General features: G+C 43.8%; 1 protein-coding gene across 3 annotated transcripts in view; it reads left to right on the forward strand.

The window, feature by feature from the left end:
* The first annotated feature begins 2771 nt into the window (after positions 1-2771).
* SEMA3D (semaphorin 3D) overlaps positions 2772-18697 on the forward strand; it is a 147721-nt gene continuing 131795 nt past the window's right edge. Inside the window, exons 1-2 of one of the 3 annotated variants that reach the window (XM_056339936.1) lie at positions 2827-2845; positions 3284-3406. The gene's annotated coding sequence lies outside the window, so the exon portion shown is untranslated. Of the gene's footprint in view, positions 2846-3283; positions 3407-3869; positions 3888-18697 lie in introns of those variants that run through there. The other 2 variants (XM_056339939.1, XM_056339942.1) reach the window with 2 other exon arrangements.

The following is an 18697-nucleotide window of genomic DNA, read 5'->3' on the forward strand; positions in this document are numbered from 1 at the left end:
TGTCAATAGAGAGTGGGATGTTCCTCTGTGAATTTTCAGAGTTGGACATGAGTTAGAGGATCTTCTCATGAAGGACCTCAAAGACACCAAATTCAAAGCCATTCCATTGGAAGGGATTCTCCAGGCACAACTTAGCCTTATGTTTGGAAAACAGTCTTTCTCCTTCAGAGATTTAAGCCACACCATTGCACTGTATAGTGCTGCAGGTGCTTCTGCCACTACTTCTAGAAGGAATAATAGTGCTTATCATAAAGATAAATGCCTACAGCATGGCAGCATGCTGACGTTTCATGTTTCTCCTGCAGCCTTTGCTAAAGATGCCATCAATCTGCTTTGACAATTTACTTCAGATGAGAACAGTTTTGCCTGAAATATGCCAGCTTGGCATTATAGTATCCGGACAGCGTTCAGAGTTATGAGCAAGCAGAAAATAGAAAGTAACAAAACCAGCTCACCCCTCTGCCTAATTTTAAGAATTTGCTAAAGATCTATTACGTAATTTAATTCATGCTTGTATTATTGTTTGATGAGAAAAGAAAAATGCAGATATCTAATGTTGTTTTTTCTCTTTTATGAACCACTCAGCCTTTCAGGAAATGTGAACAGTTGCCCAGGGCACTGGGTGTGGAATTTGGTCTTAGGGGAGCCTCAGATTAGCTATAAAAGAAAAAAAAGGGAGAAACCACCCAACTTTTCGAATTCATGTTTATAAGAACCTGTTGAATAATTCTTCCACCCAATAGTCAGTGTCCTTTCTGCAGGAAAAATAATATCATCATCACCATCACTACAATTATCATATCTTCATAGTATTGAAAGGAACCTTTCTCTTCCTATTAAAGCTTTAAACAATATCTGGAAATTTGGAAGAAATTCCTATAACATTTTGAACACCCCATAAGAGGCAAATGCAGTCCTGGCTAAAAAGGTCACTCAAAGAGGTAGCATTAATGCAGACACTGAGAAAGGTAAAATTACTTTCCCAGTAAAGATGTATTTACCTGCTCTGAGATTTTCTGAACAGTAGTTTAAAATACAGTGCCAAAGAATGCATCAATGGATCATTTGAAATGATACTATGCAGATGGAGAATTTCTCCTCAGCCTGTGTCCATGGTATGACCTTGTGCAACCTTGTTTTACAGCCTTAGTAACAAGGAATGAAAAGGCATGCTCGTTCTGGGCTGTCTGCACAGAAATTTGATGAACTTCAGCAGTTTTCATTCAGCAAAGAGCCACAAGAGGGCGTCTTTTTTCTTGGTTTCTTCCACGTCAATAAATGATGGGCATAATTATTTCACAAATTCCTTTTTATAATTCTTCGCGGATGAGTCTTCTGCTATTTATTCCACACACACACAAAAAAAATATGTTCGCATGATTTGCAAGAAGAAAAAGTGGCTACTAAAATATAACCATTTCCAAAACTATTCCTTTTACATTTAACAGAGACTGCAGACTGGTTCCACAGATGAGAAAAGGGGACATTCGTGCTGATTTCTTTTTCTTAGGAGTCTGAAATATCTCCAGTACATGAAGCAAGCAGGGCTTTTCAGCATGTTTACTTTTTAGCAGGTTGCATGTTTTCAGAGTACCTCAAAGCCTAATTCTGTAGTGCTAATGAATGCTTAAAAACTCAACAGGGACTTTTCTTCCAACAACCTGCTCCACATTTTCTCTTTGCTGATCTTCTGGTGCAGAAGGCAGAGTGCATGTGATGTTCAGTACCTGAGAATAAGGTAAAGTGCAAGAGACACTCCACAGGAATTTATAAAACACAAACTGGGCTCTAATCTCTATCCTACGAATCACAATGATATTGTTATGGAACAGTGCCATCCAGGGATTAAGGCAATGGGAAGTTTTGTTAATGATAATGTAATGAATGTGGAAAACCAGGTATAAAATCCCTTTTTGAAAATCTTTAACAGAAGAAGTCAATGGCAACTGTGAAACAGCCTGTCTTCAAAGTCCTCCATTTATTTTGGGGGGAATGTAGACGAGTACAGTCTACATATCTGTGTGTGCAGAGTTTATAAATACAATGTTAGTGGTGGTACCGTAGTAAGAAACTGTTTTAAAAACCCAGTTAAAAAGTGTAAAGCTGCCTTCTGGTGATCTTAAAAAAAACCCGCCCATACTTAAATCCTGTCCTGTACGACCAGACCACCCATCCGACTTCTGTGTGAGTGGTTGGTGAGGATGAACATGGTGGAAACTCCAATATATTTCTCTGGGCTTCTTTGGTTCTGCTGTTATTTCACGGCAGCAACAGTCGGGGTCTGTTCTGCAACTGAGTTGCCAGCTGAAGACTTTCAATCTGAACCCTTCACTAGGGAAACACAGCATTTGAAAGAACCCCAGTGTGTCTTGTCTGGAAGTGCCTGATATTATCTGTGCCATGCGTTCAATGGCTCTCAGCCTGTGGGCAGAAAGGCTCTTCCTTGGGCAGCCACAGAAGGAAATATGTTGGAGAGAAGGGTTTGGTGTGGGAGTGGGTTGGTCCAGGAAAGAAATTCTCTCTTAGGAAGTGGTCTGCAGCATGCGAAAGCTGGAGAACCACCGAGGTAGCACATTCCACAGGCAAAACAAATAAATGCAAAGGCAGATATATCCCTGGTAGCTACAATTTTGCACGTGGGCTACCCTTGAATGCGCACCAAGCCCTGGCTCTCAGTCACTGCCCAGCTGTTTTGACCTTATCAGTAAGCGTGGGGAGCTGGCTTGGTGTTTGGTGGTTTGTTTTTTTTTTTGAGGGGTGTGTGTGTGTTGGTTTTTTTTCACTCCCAGTCTACCAGCCAGTGACTTGCAGTTCCACTCCAGTGGGAATGCATCGCTGGAAAAATGTGAGTGGACCTGAGGCTGCTTTAGATCTTATGATCTGGGCCGGCACCTGCGTGGGGTGATGGCAATATTAGGTGGGGATGCCCCGGTGCGAGCTCCTGGGCGTGTGGCGCGGCGGCGCGGGGAAGGGCTGCGCTCCAGTGGGAAACCCACAAGCCCGGGGGGTCCTTCGGTGCCTGGTGGCAGCACGGAGGGCACCTGGCTGCCACCGCCTGTCTGTGCGTGCCCTGCGCTGCTTTTCGGGCAGCTGGTGCTCGGCGGGGCCGTGAGCGCCCCGGGGGCGCGCAGGGGGGGTGTGCCGGAGCTGGCTGCCGCACACGCACACGCACCGCGAAGCAGCCCATTTGCTGGAGGGGGTGTGCATCTGCGTGCGAGGGAGTGGAAAGGGGTGGCGGGGATGGAGGAAGGGAAACCAGGGGAAAGTCTGACACTCCGCACAGAAGGACCGAGACCCTCCGCCGCTGGGGAGGAGCCGGCTTCGCTCGCAACGCCTCCAAGAACCCAGCCCCCGGCCCCGCAGTGACCCCAGCCCGCACCCCCGCCGCCGCTCCGGCCCCCGGCAGGTACCAGCCAGCTCCCGCCGGGCGCTGGAGCGCTTTTTTTTCCGCGGAGAAGGGATGGAAGGAGCGGGGGGTTGGGGGATGTGGATGGAAAAGTGCATGCGGTCCCCTCTGCTTATCCCGGAGCCTCCGCTCCCCCCTGTCCCGCCGGCCGCCGGGGCTACCGCGGGGCGGGTGGCACCTGGCAGAGGTCCCCGGGCCACCTGCCTCGCTGGCACCGGGGAGGTGGCAAACCGCGGTGCCGGGGGAAGAGCCCTGGGCTGTACCCCGGGAGCGCGGCGGACGGGGGGGGTCGGGGGGTCGGAGCGGGGGCGGGTGGCAATTTTGGGAAGAGGAGGGTTAAAGGCTGCGGAGGTGGGAGCGGAGGGGAGGGGGGTTCGTTTTCTCAACCCCGGCTTCTGCTTGGAGAGGGTGGCTCAGGGCGATGGCAAGGGCGGCGTGGGCACCACCAGCCCTGCTCATCAGCGGGACTGCACCCGGAGCGGTAGGCAAATCCCTTCCCTGCCACAGCCCCCCAGCACGGCCCCGGGCACGGCTCTGCTGAGCGTGCCCGTCACCGGGAGCTGCGGAGCAGCCGGCTGGCCTGGGGTGCTCGCTGCAATGGGCTTACTCGACCGGTCGCACTGACAGCCTCTGCTTTGCCTTGTGCTGTGACACAGAGGGTGGCGAAGCTCCTCGCCTGGCAGGGAACAGGCAAACTGAAAGTTGCTTCTGGAAGGGAAGCATTCCTGAGTGCGTTAGGTAACCGGTGACTGCGCTGACGGGGCTCCGCAGCCACCTATGATCCCTCAGGACAAGCTTCGCTTTGATATTGAGTGGGAAACCTTGTCCAAGAACAATAGAGATCAATGGGGCAGCCTGGCCGTAAGTGGGGGCATTTTGCTGGGAAAGCAGCAGCCAAACTTGACAGAGGCCAGGAAGATGCAGCAAGAACTTCTGCAAGAATTCTAGCGTGTCACTTCTTTTTCACTACTTAGCTGCAAACCTAAGGAACAAGTCTCTCTTCAATGCTATATAGCACAATTTTTAGTACTGTTTATCCAACCCTCATTAGTATAGTTGATGTGGTTTTCACTTTTGCCTTTTAATCAGTTCGTTTAGCTTATTAAGGGCCTGATCCTGAAAAGCACTGCTTATCATCTCCTGCAAGGTATGTAAGGGCTGAGGTCTTTATGAAATCTGTAAAAGCTGGGTGTCTAGATAGCTTTCTAAAGAGGAATTGGGGTATTTTAATCCATAATTGTAAACCTACTGTCAAACAGAGGTGCCCAAATTCTACAGGTGTCACACCCCTTTTTCTTAGTTTCCAAGGCAAGTCTTGCTCTGGGATGCTTCATAAATAGAAGCATTTTAGCCTTGATCAGGCTGAGCAGCCTGGCTTCACTTTTGTTTGAACTTTATTTTGGCTTGGACATCCAGACTAGCCTGAGATCCAGGAACTAAATTTGCTTTCCCTCTTCTTACCACTGGATCAATCCAACAGGGTTTCTCAGGGTACTGGCAACAGAGCAGACTCCCCGTTAGGTGCAGTGCTGAAGCACAGTGAGATGTGCTCCAAACCAGGCAGAAGCATTTTGAGCCAAAGTCTCCCACAGCCAGTATGTGGGCTCTGCCCATGGAGTACTTTAACCAGAAATGGAAATAGCAGCTTCACCCGTAACCTCTGCCGAGCCTCAGAACACAGGAATGGCTGCAGTTACAAGAGCTGGTATAAGATGCTTTCAGGACAATAATACCAGGAAGAGACAATTGCCTTCCAGTAGTGCTGAGTAAGGTGACTAAAGCTCAGAAAGATCTAATTTCCATTTGTATTTCTGCCCTTAGCTTTGGCTTGGTGGGTAGCTGCTGTCAGACACCCCCCCTGAGGAGTGAGACCTCTTTTGGACCCCACTCCTAAGTACCAGCCTCCACCTGCTTCTCTCCAGCTGCAGGTTATGCCATCAGCCAGCCTTCCAAAACACTGTAATAGCTCTGATCTCACTCTACTTTTTTTTGTTGTTGTTACTGTTTGTTTTGCTTTTCTTTGGGTTTTTTTGTTATTCTGAGAGGTAATGTTTTCACTGTAGATACCACTGCGTTCGTTATGCAAATTATACTGCACCCTTGAAATTCTACTGGGATTTTGCAATGGAATTAAATGAAACAAGGCCGTAGGAAGAAAAAAACCAACTTTTAATTAAGCTAGATTATTAAATGGAAATAGGTGTTGTTCATTGGGAAAGAGCCTTTTAAAGTGTTTGAGTATACTGCATCACTATTGCTCAGAGATTAAATAATGATAATTAAGTAAATCAAGGTATTAACACCACGATATTAAAAAGTGAAGCCAAAGAATGAAATACTCCCAACAAAACCTGTCCCTACTTTGGTCCTAGCAGAAGTGATATACTCAGCAACTCTTTCCATGTATATCATGGAACAAGTGTATGTGCAAATGTCCCACACAATCAGGATCTTTACAGTGTTAATTTGCAGAAGGTCCTAATCATTCAGAGCCATTCTGTGAGCATGCTGTCAGCTTAGGGTGGTCAAAATAATGAGGCATTCCTGGAGTCTTTTTGAATCCCTGTTCTGCTTTTTCTCTCACTCCTTTTGCAGTTAAAAATGCAGAAGCTGTAATCTCAGGTGTCTCTTCGCTATGCACCACTGCAATGTAGACGTACCAGTTACCTGTGGCTCCGGGGAGGCTGATTCATCAGCTGGGAATCAGCTGAATTCCCAGCACATGCCCGCATTTCTTTGGCTAAAACCCCTGGTGCTGGAATTGGCCACTGAGCCACCTCTACACTCTTTGAGGTTTCCTAGATGAGGGAATCCTTCAGTGCTGGTTAAGCAGGCTTTCCCACCACGCTTTCCTGGCAAGGCAGCCTGCGGGATAGCCGGAGCTATATTTGGCCCATTGTCTTTTTAACCCATGGCAAATGCCAAAGGTGCATGCTAAGTGTCGCTAAATCAAATAGGCGCAGTGAACGTGTGATGTGTTTGTTTTCCTTGCTTGCTGGATTTTCTCCAACTGCAAACAAGCGACAGAGGATCTCGTAGTAAAGCCATGCCCATGAGATCTGAAGCATAGTGGCTATGTTTAAATGATGTGTGAAGCAAATTGTGGCTCCATGGGTGTGCTATTTTTATCTTTTTTATAATGCTGCACCTCTGTTGTACTTCTTAACACAATCTCCCCCCGCCCCCCCCCCCCCCCCCCCCCCGCCCCAATGTTTCTGTCTGGGTTTTATGTATTTTATAAACTTAGCAGTGGCAATGAGTCAGCGCTTAAATTATCCCTGTATAAATCTTTAGTCCTTTTATCTTCTCCTTCCTACCCTTGTGTATTCAGAAAGGCCCCACTCTGGTATTGTTATTTTTCACATCCTAGAGACATGCTGCATGAACAACCACATGTTATTTGACAGTGGGTGATAAAAAAAAAGGGAGGGAGGGGATTAAAAAAAAGAGCAGCCCTTTTATTCCACTCTCCCCAGCTTAGATGGATCCAGCGTCACATGGAGGGGATCCAGGATGAGTCAGGGAGCAGTGCTGTGGTCCAAAATTCCAGTTTGCATTACAGCTGGGAGGCAGTATTCAGCATCATGTGGATTTATTTTCTTTTAACAGGAACTGCAAAATAATTTATGGAAGCCCTATAGACTAATGGGCAGAACAGATAACAGTAAGCCAAGAAGAACCTGGATTCCCATCTGGGTTGAATCATTGACTCAATTTGACTATCAGAGTGATGAGTGTGGTATTTAAGCCTAGAATATTATACCGGCCTTAACTAAATCATCGCACTTCCCCACAACATAACTGGAAAATGTGATTAAGGTTCAGAGCTCTGCTGGTACCTAACAGTTTACCTAATAACTTCACTGGCTGGACTAAGCACAGTATGTTAGAGACATCTATTTGCAACCTTAATTTGCAGGATGAATCCTAACGGGTTCAAGATATATATGGCTAAAGAAAAATTAATGCTCTAGAACTTATATGCACATGGAGACCTGTAACTAGTGAGGACCTTCTGCACTGCATGAATTTCACACTGTATGTAGTACTCAGCTTTCAGTAACATGCATCCTTTCTATACGTCTTTGCATATTTTTCTTTCTGGGTTATGATAAACAGAAAGAAGAGTCGTGTCAGCTTTTGCTGTTAATGTGGTCAGTATAAAAGTAAAATAAATAGCCATAATTAAACTTTTGCCAATCTACTTGGTCAGTGAATCAGGAGACTTGCAGGAAGCTGATGCCATGCAGAAGAGGAGAGGCTAAAATTTCTGTAACATCTGAGCATACTCCAGCAACATGCTGGGTTGTTGTTACTTTCCTGTTTATTTTTTTCCAAGGGGATGGGGAGGAGAGAAGTTACCGGTTTTCCTGGAATGTCGCCTTCTAAAAATCCTGAAGATGCTGCAGCCCTGAGTATGAGCTCATCTTGTGTCAGCATAGCTCAGGACTAAATGCACTGGAAAGAGAAAACCTAGGATTAACTGAAAATTATACAAACTTAAGGCTGTCGTGAAATGAAAGAGTTGCGCCTGTTCTCAGGCTGCCTGTACTTAGTGACTTCAAGGGACTTAAGCCCATGTTTAAAGGTAGACTGCTGTGTGAAATGCTCTCGTGAAAGAAGTACTTTCCTAAAGTCTAAATGTAGAGTGAGATTAAGTCTGTTAAAAGTTAAGTGCAGTCCTGAGGGCTGATGTGGCCAAATATTCCAGTTCAATCTTGGCTAGAATTTTAACATTTTGAACAGCTAGGTCTAATGGTATGTGCCTACCTAGCTTGTTATATTCCCCTGGAATTTATCAATGACACACTCCATATAATTGTGGTTATTTTTTGTCCGCCTAAAATCCTTTTTTGGTTTTGCAAGGGAGAGCCTGCAAAGAGGGAGTATGTAAAAAATTCTTTCTCAACCAAAAGAAAAAAGTTGATCTCCCCACCCCCCCCCCCCCACTTCCACAATGAAGAATTGAAACAATGTCTGTTGCTCTCATGCTTAATGTCACAATCTCTGCTAAAAAATAGTAAGAAAAAATATGATGTATTTTTCATATGGAACTTATTCCCTGTAATTTTATAATGCACATATGTGAGGTTTTATGAAGACTTATACTAAAAGGCTTTAGAACAGTGTAATAAAGGAAAACTGTTCAGAACAACCTTAGTATCAAAAGAGCTAAACAGCTACACTTTGAGAGAGGGAAATAAAATGAAGGGCGATGACAAGGAGTGATAGACTGTTGCAAGTCTCTTTTCTCCAAGAAACTTTTCTCCAAGAATCACAAAAAGAACCAGCCTTGACTGTAAGGTTCTCTGTGCTACTTTTCTGACTTTCTTCACAATCTGTACCTTTGCAAGATGTAACATTCCTATATCCATTCTCTGACCTCTGAAAGATACGTTCTATTGGCATGTAAAGTACCTATCATTTACATAATTTCACAATTTATTCTCTTTTTTAAGCAAGTGCCTGAAAACCTTTATTAAGGACATAAATAAATCTTCAGAGCTACTACAGTATGTCCTACTAACAGGGTGATCAATATTACATCTCCAAAGGTCTGCTGCTGCTTAATAGAAATCAGAGGAGACACAGGTGCAAATCTATTTGTGACTGTCTTCCATATTTCTTAAAATCTTTGTTTCTAGTAGGAAGAATGCATAAGATATGGATAGTCATGATTTATTGCTTCTGTTTCTATAGTTACAGGCAGTGGACCTTTTCTCATTCAGATAAGTTCTTATTAATTTACCAACTATACTGCAGTAGCATCGGGAGGTCCCAGTCAGAAATGAAGGTCCTCTTGTGTTGACATTTGTGATGTATCTGATTAAACAAAAAGCTAAAATCCACTTTCAACCATAGCATCAGGCAAGAGTCAGCAAGCACAGATGACTGAGAGATGTGGCTTCCTCAGGAAGACAAGTAACAAACCCAGCTTTATTTCTTAGAATAAACAGAGGTCTCAGCCTGTTTTTTCTGTTGTTGAATGACATAAGCATCAGGGCAAAGTTGAATTTGTAGTGGCATTATGGGATCCCCTATTGTGAAAGATAAATAGCAAATTTGGCCTAATGCCTCAATAAATTAATTACATTGAATTAACCTGACTTTTGGTTCCTGTGACCTCCTTAGTTTAACAGATTACTTTCTGAAAAATGCATCTTCAAAGAATCCACTTTATTCTGGGGAGGTATTTTATAAGGAAGTTAGAGGATTTTCTAGAGGCACAAAGTCTCCACATGAACAAATCTGGAATTCTTGGATCCGTTCAGCCATGTAATACTTTGAGTCAGAGACTAAGCCTTTGTGTTTCAACTGGAGCAGAACTCCCATCTCCAAAAGAAAGAAAAAAAATCTGCTAGAAATAGTATGCAGAAACACAAACTTACCAAGAAAGAGAAGACATAATTCAGGTCTTATTCATTTAGGGAGCAGGCATACCTAGTTTTGCCCGATCTTCGTGTGTCTCAGCACATTAATATTGAGACAGATGGTGTCATCCAGTTTGCTATTTAAGAGCAAAATATTGTAAGTCATTAATTTGTAGAAACAGGTCATTTGAAATGACCAGAAATCCAAGCATAAAGAGTGAGTTAATAAAAGCAGATATCTTTATTACCACTATCCTTTTCTTAAAGCCAAAATGTAACACACACCCCCCTTTTTTTTTTTTTTTTGTAAGGAGTTTTTTTGTCTACAGATCTTTAAATCTGCTTGTCTTTGCTTCAGAGTTCTAAGTTAATAAAGCACACTTCCTGACTGAGATTTTCCAAAAGTAGTCCTGGGTGAGGGTTTTTATACTGATCATTTTAACAACAGCAAAACCATCCACAGATGGGTGGGTTTTACTTTAGGACAAGCCGCTGTACATGCCCCGTTAACGTGATGGACTCGGGCTGAGAGGCAAACTTGTGCTTCAGCTTGTAGGTGACACTGCTGCACTGAGCAAGTGGACAGCCCCCGTGGCAATGACGGTAGCACACACCAGTTGATCCAAAAAATATCACAGTATAACAAGGTGTGTGGTTGGTTTGGGTAAATTAGAGACACGTAACTGAAATTAGCGAAGTGATTTGTAACAGCTAAGGATAGTCCTACATCTTCAGAAGAAATGAGTGTCTCTAGAAAAAGGAAAGCAGAGATTTAAGCTAGCAGTATGCACTGAAAGCATTTGGGGAGAAGAGTTGTAGAGAGAAGTTAGAGGCTGAAGTACTGAGCAAGTGCTATCACTTCTTCTGGGCTGACAGGGTGGTTGTGGTGGGATGGCCAAAAGCCCCAGGTCATGAGGAAAGGCTGTGTAAACCAGCTGACAGAAAGTTAGGAGGAGTACTCTACAGCTGAGGCTCTGAGCTGCAGATTTAAGCACCTAAATTAATTTGGGACCCTCAAGCCATGAGCCCTCCCAGCAGACAGGCATCTCTGCAGGGTCAGTCTTTTCCTTGTGTCAAAATTTAAAATAAAACAAAAATTAAAATAAATTAGAAAAAAAAAATATCTCTAGCCTATATTTCAGGGGTTCAGGTGCCTGCTTTTGCTGGTGACATGGAAGGGCAGCTTTTCCAACGCGTGCCTGGGCGGTGGAGTGGCTGGTGCTCAGGAGCATGGCTTCCTCAGCCAGCATCGTCCCACTCTGCTGCCAGGGCTCTGCTGCCCCAGGCCCCACAGAAAGGGGCTGTGACTTGGTGTGGTCAGGGCATCACCCTCAGGGACAAGATTGCTCTGGCTGGGGGTTTTGGTATTGGTGTTAATATTTCTTATTTGATATGGAACTATGCTATTGAACTGATCGTCAGGAGTCCAGTCCTACCTGTTCCTGAAGGAGTGCGCCAACCTTGGGGCTCCTGGATGAAAGGTTTTGGGAGAGTTGGATCTGCTGATTTGGGTCTGTGGGAGAAATGGGCATGCTTGGAGCTCACTCTGGCTGTGGGCAGAGGTGGGCAGAGCAATGCCTGGTTTGGAACCCCACAGGCACTCAGCAGTTTGGGATAGTTGTGACTTTGCTGTGTGTGCACCCAATGGCCCAGGTGCCGCGGGGGGTGTGTGGTTAGGTGGGTTTGGCTACATGCAAAGCCAGGTAGCAGCAGAAGACAGGTTTTACACTGGTCTCTAATGCTGAACCTGATTGGTTGAGGAGGCAGTTAGGGTCATAAGTCTGTTAATCTTTTTGGCTAAAACAATTTTAGTAGACAGGGATGCTTTATGTAACTACTGCCTGAATCATTGTGGCCTGTTGATCTGATGTCTTCTACAATGTATAATGCTGTCAGGACTGAGGTTTCCTCAGACCTGATGAAATCCAAGGTGTTTGTTTTAAGACTCAATTTATTATTTTGTACACTGAACTCAGAGTTTTAAATGCTTTAAGGAGAAGCTGGCCGGATGCAATTTTTGGAATGTCAGTCCCATCCAATTGAGGAAAATGTGAGACAACTGATGCCTTTAAGAGAGTTACTAACATTGCTCAGGCTTAAGGGACTTTTAGGTCCCCTTTCTAGAAGAAAAGGGACATTTACCTCTGCTGCTCTGTGCTGTCTGTCTATTTAAGATGAGTGTCCTGGGTAATACTGTTTGCGGTGTACAGATTTGTTCTGGAGTTACAACTCGGTGTTTATAGTCCTCTAGTGACATCTACAAAAAGCAGACATATATTATCTCATAAAGCTGCCTCAGCTTGAAAAAAGTAACAAATGAATCTATGGAAAATATCTTTCACAAAATAACACCCTGACAACCCATGCACCTTTCAGTGAAATTAAGGGGGTTTCACGTGGGAAGATTTTCACCTTTAGATAAAATCATTATAGATAGACCAGCTTAGGCTGAAGATTGAGTAAAATAAAATATATGAGAGGGGAATTGGTAGACTGATATTCGTACAGTATCCCTCTGAAAACTCATGTATCTTGGGTGGTTTTTTTTTGTCACTGTTCTGTTTTATTTTTCTAAAGAGATTTACACTTTTAAATGCAGATAAATTATTATGCTGTCTGCACGAGCCTGAAGGTCCTGCGTCCTTTGCTTTCTGTTACTTTGGTACAGCTCATTGCTTTCCTAAATGGCAACACAGGCACTATTATGAGATTCACAGCACAGACTTTGATTTCTTCGACTGTGCTTAAAATCAAATCCTGGCTACTTGGTGACAGATGAATTATTGTGCTTTATCTTTTATAGTGATGGAATAGTTGGGTTTTTTTCTTCTCAATTTTTTGCTGTTGTACATTGATGCATAAGGATGAATAAAATAGACTAGACTAGACTAGACTAGACTAAAACAGTGCTGAAAGCTCCAGTGCCAATTTCTGTACCTTTTCACAGCCTGACAGCAGAGCAAGAGGTACGTGCAGCACACAGTGCAGGGAGTTTGCCTCTCTTAATCCCAAACATCTGGTTTCAAAGCAAGAGAAAAACACCTCAAAGCAGAATGAAATTGTCATATTCGGTTTAACATCCAAGGTGAGATTCTGCATGGTTTATCCCTGTTTTTTCCATTGTGCTGGGCCTGTGCTGGCTGCCAGCATGTCCTATGGCACAAGGGTTAGGTCTCTCCTAGCTGGAATTGCCTGTTCTCACCTCTTTGCTGCAGCAGTTCTCCAGGTGGTTTTGAGGCACAGGCTTCCCAGCTCTTCTCTCCTCTGAAATTTCATCTCCTTCCTACAGTTTAACTCTCTCCTGTACTTTTGTAAAGACTTCAGGCACTGTTATCCTGTATCCTGTCAGTTCCCAGAAACAGTCCCACCTGATGAAAAAACCTCACTCCCTAGGGATACCCTACTCAGTAGCAATCTTGCCTGTGGAGTGTTAAGCTGTTAAAGGGAGATAATTCAGACAGATTTCAGGTCTTGTGTCAGGTTTCCATGACAATGGTAAAAATGCCTTTGTTTATGATAGCATTTATGCCACCGACACCACAGGCACAGCTGTTCTGCAGTTGGTCAGTGCTGAAATATGGATAGTAATTCTCTTAGTAAAGACAGGCTTTACTTCTATTTTTATCCTTGGTTATCACATCACCCTGTTTTAAGGATAATATCTGCTCTAATGCATGGCATTAAAAAAAAAAAAAAAGTACTTTCCATCCTTTCTGTCTTTTCCTTCCTTCCTTTTGCTGCAAACAAGGTAAATGCCACTAAAGTGATGTGAGAAGAGCATTTTGGAATGTGTTTGGATTCATTGTGTTTTGTTTTCCGTCCAGGAATTCACATGACACAACGGAAAGTGGGATCTGACACCTCTGAGATAAACTATTAGGCTATCTTTAAAGTGCTACACTCATCTTTATAAGTGAAATTGTATGTAAGGCCAGAAAACTTGGGGCACAGTAGCTTTGAATATAAGTAGTGTTATCTTTGGTGGAGGCATCAGCAGAGATTACAACGGTCTGTTGTGATTCTCACAAGGACTTGCAGTAAGGACAGTACTATTTGTTTGCATTCTTTTCTCAACAAGATACTATTTTGATGCTTGGAAAGCACGACCCTTTGTAAATTGTTCTGTCTTTCTTCATTCTTCTTTGAGCCACATGGGAGAAGAGGTATGAGCACAAGCAGTTAAAGTTGAAAAGGTGCTGGTGGAGGATGGAGGAATTAATAACCGATGCTATGGAAACAGTTTGCTCTGTAGAGCTGCTGTGACTGTATGGGCATTACGTTCGGATGGATCCAGGATCCTCTGTCAGTGTCTCCAGCGTTTTCTCCTAGAAGATCAGTAGCTTTTTTCCAACTAGTTTTATTAGATCCCCCTTATGGGATATGAGGTGAGCTACAAATATATATGTTACAGAAAGCTTCCTCAGCGTAGCCTGTGTGTGCCACCACTCCCGAAGGGAAACCCAGCCATACTGTGGAGGCAACAGCAATTGCTCAGAGCTCTTTTTAGACATGCTCGAGTTGAAGATGTGAGCTCAGTCCCATGAGTGTCTTTTCTTGTGTAGCTGTCATTTCCACCTCCTGCTTTTCTGTTAAGCTGGGAGAAAGTCCCAGAATAAGCATTTGAGTTTTTGGCAGTGTTTGCTGCCTATGTACTTATTCTTCATTCCCCACAGAGATAAGGTGTTGCGTGTGTTTCTGTGGTTTGTGCAAAACTTTGAAGTAACGTTTTCCTCTTGCGGTTCACAAGATGTAGGTTGGAAACCCTGACACAGAAAAAAAATGTTTCCTTGATCCGAAGCTGGATGTTCAGGCAAAAGTTTCTCATTTTGGTGCAGGAGGTTTACCTTTTTCAATTTCAGAAGATGGGCAAGGAATTCAATGGAAAGTATGTTGCAGAATCTCGTTTTCCTAACCTCCACAGAAACTGAATCCTATTTGGACAATAAACACTAGAACATAAACAAGCTACTGGATTCACTATAAGGGCAACCGTGTAAGGTTTCTGTGGTCTGTTAAACACAAGAGTCGATCAAATATCCCTCTAATAATCTGAAGTCTGGAAAACTTTTTACAATATTTAAACATCTTCCTTGAAGGATGAATGGTATTTTGTTTCCCACAAGCTCTCTATACTTTGTGCTTATAGTTTCTGACAACAAAACATTAATAAGCTTTGGTGATAATTCAAAGTTGATATAGTATTTTTTTGATTAGATCAAGGCTGCTGTCCTAGATGGGGAGAATTGCACTTGTGTAGTACCAGAAGGAGAATTTTATCTTGTCATTTGTTTGAATAGTGTGAAACTGTCACCTCTCTCTCCCTACAGAAACTTCTTTTTTTCTGTTTCACCTTACTGAGTTAATTTCCCCCAAAAATATCATCACAAGATGAAATGAATAGAGCCTATTTTATAAATTGACCCTTATTGTGACCCAGGTGCAAGTCCCAGGGGGGTTCATGAGGACATGCCTAGCGTTCAGCAGTTCTCCCCAAGATTATTCTAGGAAACACGTATCACCCAGTACTGAAGCCTGCTCTGGTCTGATAAGGTTTGTCTACATGTGGAAGTCAGTGTGCTGTTAAACTAGAATAACAGGGCACGGTATCTTCTTCATGCTAACTCTCTGCATGACCAGTCCCAGTCACAGGGTATATGTCCTAAGGCTGCTTTTGAAGTGAAGCAAGCTGCTTTCTAATTAAAAAGTCTTCCAATATACACTTGTGTGTGATGTGATTGCAGAGCAGTCAGTATGCTGTTAATTCACATCTTACTGTGTCTGGACTCTCACATTGACAAGCCCTAGCTATTTCAATTTTAAGGTCTTGGACAATTGTTTCTGTAAGTGCAACAGGCAGGATCAGTGCAGTGGACACCGTGTAGTGTGATACGGAGGGCTTGGATGCTGCACACCAGGGTAGAACTGTGCTTCTTGAAGTGAATATAATATTTTCACTGATTTTAGTAAAGATCCAATTTTATGCTGGTGTTCATGTGTATCACAGCAACACCTAAAAATCCAGTCTGGAATGTTGGCCTCATTGTTCTGTTACTGGTAAGTTAATATCTAAGGAGAGCTTAGATAAGAGCAGTAAAAACGGGAAGGGAGGCTTTGAGTCAGATTTGATTTATGAGGAAAAATTAAAGCATTTGAGTGTGCATAGCTTGTTTGAGTTTGACAAAGACGATGACATGACTGTAAATACTTCAGAAGTTTAATTCCAAAAACAGCAGAGGATTTGCTTAGTGTTAAGGACATTCCAAAGGTTAGGACAGCAGCTCAGGAGACCTGGGGTTAATTCCATGACATATGTCCTTAGGCAAGTCATTTCTGCTTAGATCCCTGCAAATTCCTAAAGGCACCCAACTGCCACTTCTTTGTCTACACCAGTGAGTGTTAGTCAGCTGAGACTGAAAACCACCTAATTTAGACAATTAACTTGCTAAATACCTCTGTAGGTCTGGGTCTTGGTCTATACCTGCCTCAGCTATATGTGTCTGTAAGTGGGTAAAAACTGCCCTTTGTCATCACAGAGCTCGAGTATTTGTAAAGTGTGGGTGTTCAGACGTTACATCGGGAGCCACACAAGTATACTGAGTAGAAAAACTAATTAAGACAGGATTTATTTCACTTGTCTATAGTGTAAGGTGGCCACCTAATCTTCCCCTGCTTTCAGGACAGAGATGGAGGTGCTCCCAAGGGCAATGTGCCCTATTCCGCAGCAGTATCCCAGACAGGGGCTGAATTCACCCCCGGCAGTGCCTGTCCCCACCCTCTCTGGAGGGAGCCAAGACAACGCCTGAATTTTAGATGGCTGAAATTAGGCAAGATGAATGTTATCTTAAGAATGAAAGGATCAAATAAAATCGACTCAGCTTGATTTTAAGGGGGGGAAAAATCTCTTGAATGAGTGTATTTGCTGAAACGTCCTTTTAAAAGATTTACAGAAACCACCTCAAAGGACTTGCGTTTCCTCCTGTTATATCTCGCACTCAGGAAGTCTTTTATTAAAAGCTAACTACATGATAGACCTCCCACTCCTGTTTCTGTGAAGCAGTCCTTGTGCAGACTGCCAGCACCCCCAAAGCGCTGTGGTGCATGTACTACGGATGGATGTTGTCTCCAGTAAGGCCCACACGCCCCCAGTTACCCAACACTATGGTTGGAAATCTAGCCCTTCATAACTAAATGGGAGCTGAACTTTTTTGGGAATCTACTCCTAATGCTCTTTAATAAGACTGCCCTATGCTAGTCACAAATGCTGTGTTACCTCTAGGTGGTAGCTACACCCTTGAAAATGACTGATCCTCAGAGAAAATATGATTATGGGCCCTGTGAGTTTAAAGAAAAAAAAAAAAAGGCATGGAAATGAAAGTTATTCGATGGACAGCTAGAAAAATTCTGAAAACTTCTATTAGAGCTGCTAGAGGTCCATCTGCAAAGCTGCTGTAGGATAATGGGGATCTGAGGAGAGTTTGAGAACTACAGACTGACAAGGGGGACTGAGATGACCTGTCATCTGAGGTCCCTGCTGACCCATGCAATTGCACAAGTTTGCATTTCAAAGAAAGATGAGCTTAATTAGTTTATCCTGATACAGGCGTGACTCAGTGATATAGTCCTCCCTTGTACTATTTAATTTTCTACCCAGTGGGACAGCAACATCTTTTTGCAACTAGTTTACTCTTTTTTTCTGGTTTGCACCCTTCAAAGAAAAAGCCTGCTTTCAGGCTTGGTCCCTCTTGTTTTGGTAGTTCCCACCGCCAGCCTCGCCAGAGTTCATCTTCACGCAGCCAGACTCCGGTTTCCCTCCACATGCTTGTCACTGACCTACAGCACCAGCTCCGCAGGGAAGGGGAGAGTCCCTTTGCCGCTCAGCCCCATCTTCTGGCTCACCTACTGATGACGAGGCAGGGATGAGTAAGCAATCAGTCACTTCAGGGACAGGGACCTGGTTACAGAGCCGGTGGCTACATATCATACTGGGCTAGACTTATGCTTGGGAATGTCCAAAATCTGGTGGATTCAGAAGAGCAAAATATACTTGTGGGAGTTTATGCTTATTGCTTTTTCTTGACCTTTCAGACCTAACACCTGTTGCTTTGGGAAATCAAAGCTGATCTGTCCTAAGAACTTAGTGAGGGATTTAGGGTTCGCACAGAGGATCTAAACGTGGTGGAGCTTTTATCTGGGTGTGGAGCAATCCTGACTCAGATCAGGACATGAAATAAGAATTCGTGAGCTGGAGAGGTCTTTTGGGCCACAGGGCTAAAATACCCATTTTAAACCTGAGTGAGACTTGGTGAGATAGGTGGGAGATGCACTTATTGCTGGTTCCCCAGAGAGCTGGGGCTTGAACTTGAACTAGGCGCTCTGTTCCTGAGCACTGTAAGGACTCTCCTGCTGCAGAAACACAAATATATAAGCACAGCCTGCACTGTTACGTGTAAGGGAATAAAGACAGAGATTATATGAATTGCACTGAGACCAGCTTCTTGCTGGGCTCACTCAACACCCCAAAGTCTTAACCCTTCCCATGAGTGACTACAAATCTGTGAATTCACATCATCTGCTTTACACCCTAATGCAGGGGCTTTGAGTTGTTCTCTGTAAGTGGCCACCTCTTTCCTCTGGTTTACGTCCTCTGTATCTGAGCCACATGCCTGATGTGGGTAGCGAAAGATGCTTCCAAGTGCCCAGTGCTTCAGACACAGAGAATGACTCTGTACGAGTGCTTGTCCACAGGTCACTGCAGGTTGCAAAACACAAAGGACACGGAGAAAGCAGACAACAGTGACAGGAGCACCACACTGCCTATATACAGCAAAGTAGCTGTTGTGCTCTGTCTGCTGCTGTTATCATTAACAAGTATCTCACTTTTTGCTCCCTCTGACTGTATTATCCATCAAGCATCATTCAT

This window comes from Falco biarmicus, chromosome 5, assembly GCF_023638135.1.
Source record: "Falco biarmicus isolate bFalBia1 chromosome 5, bFalBia1.pri, whole genome shotgun sequence".
NCBI lineage: Eukaryota > Metazoa > Chordata > Aves > Falconiformes > Falconidae > Falco > Falco biarmicus.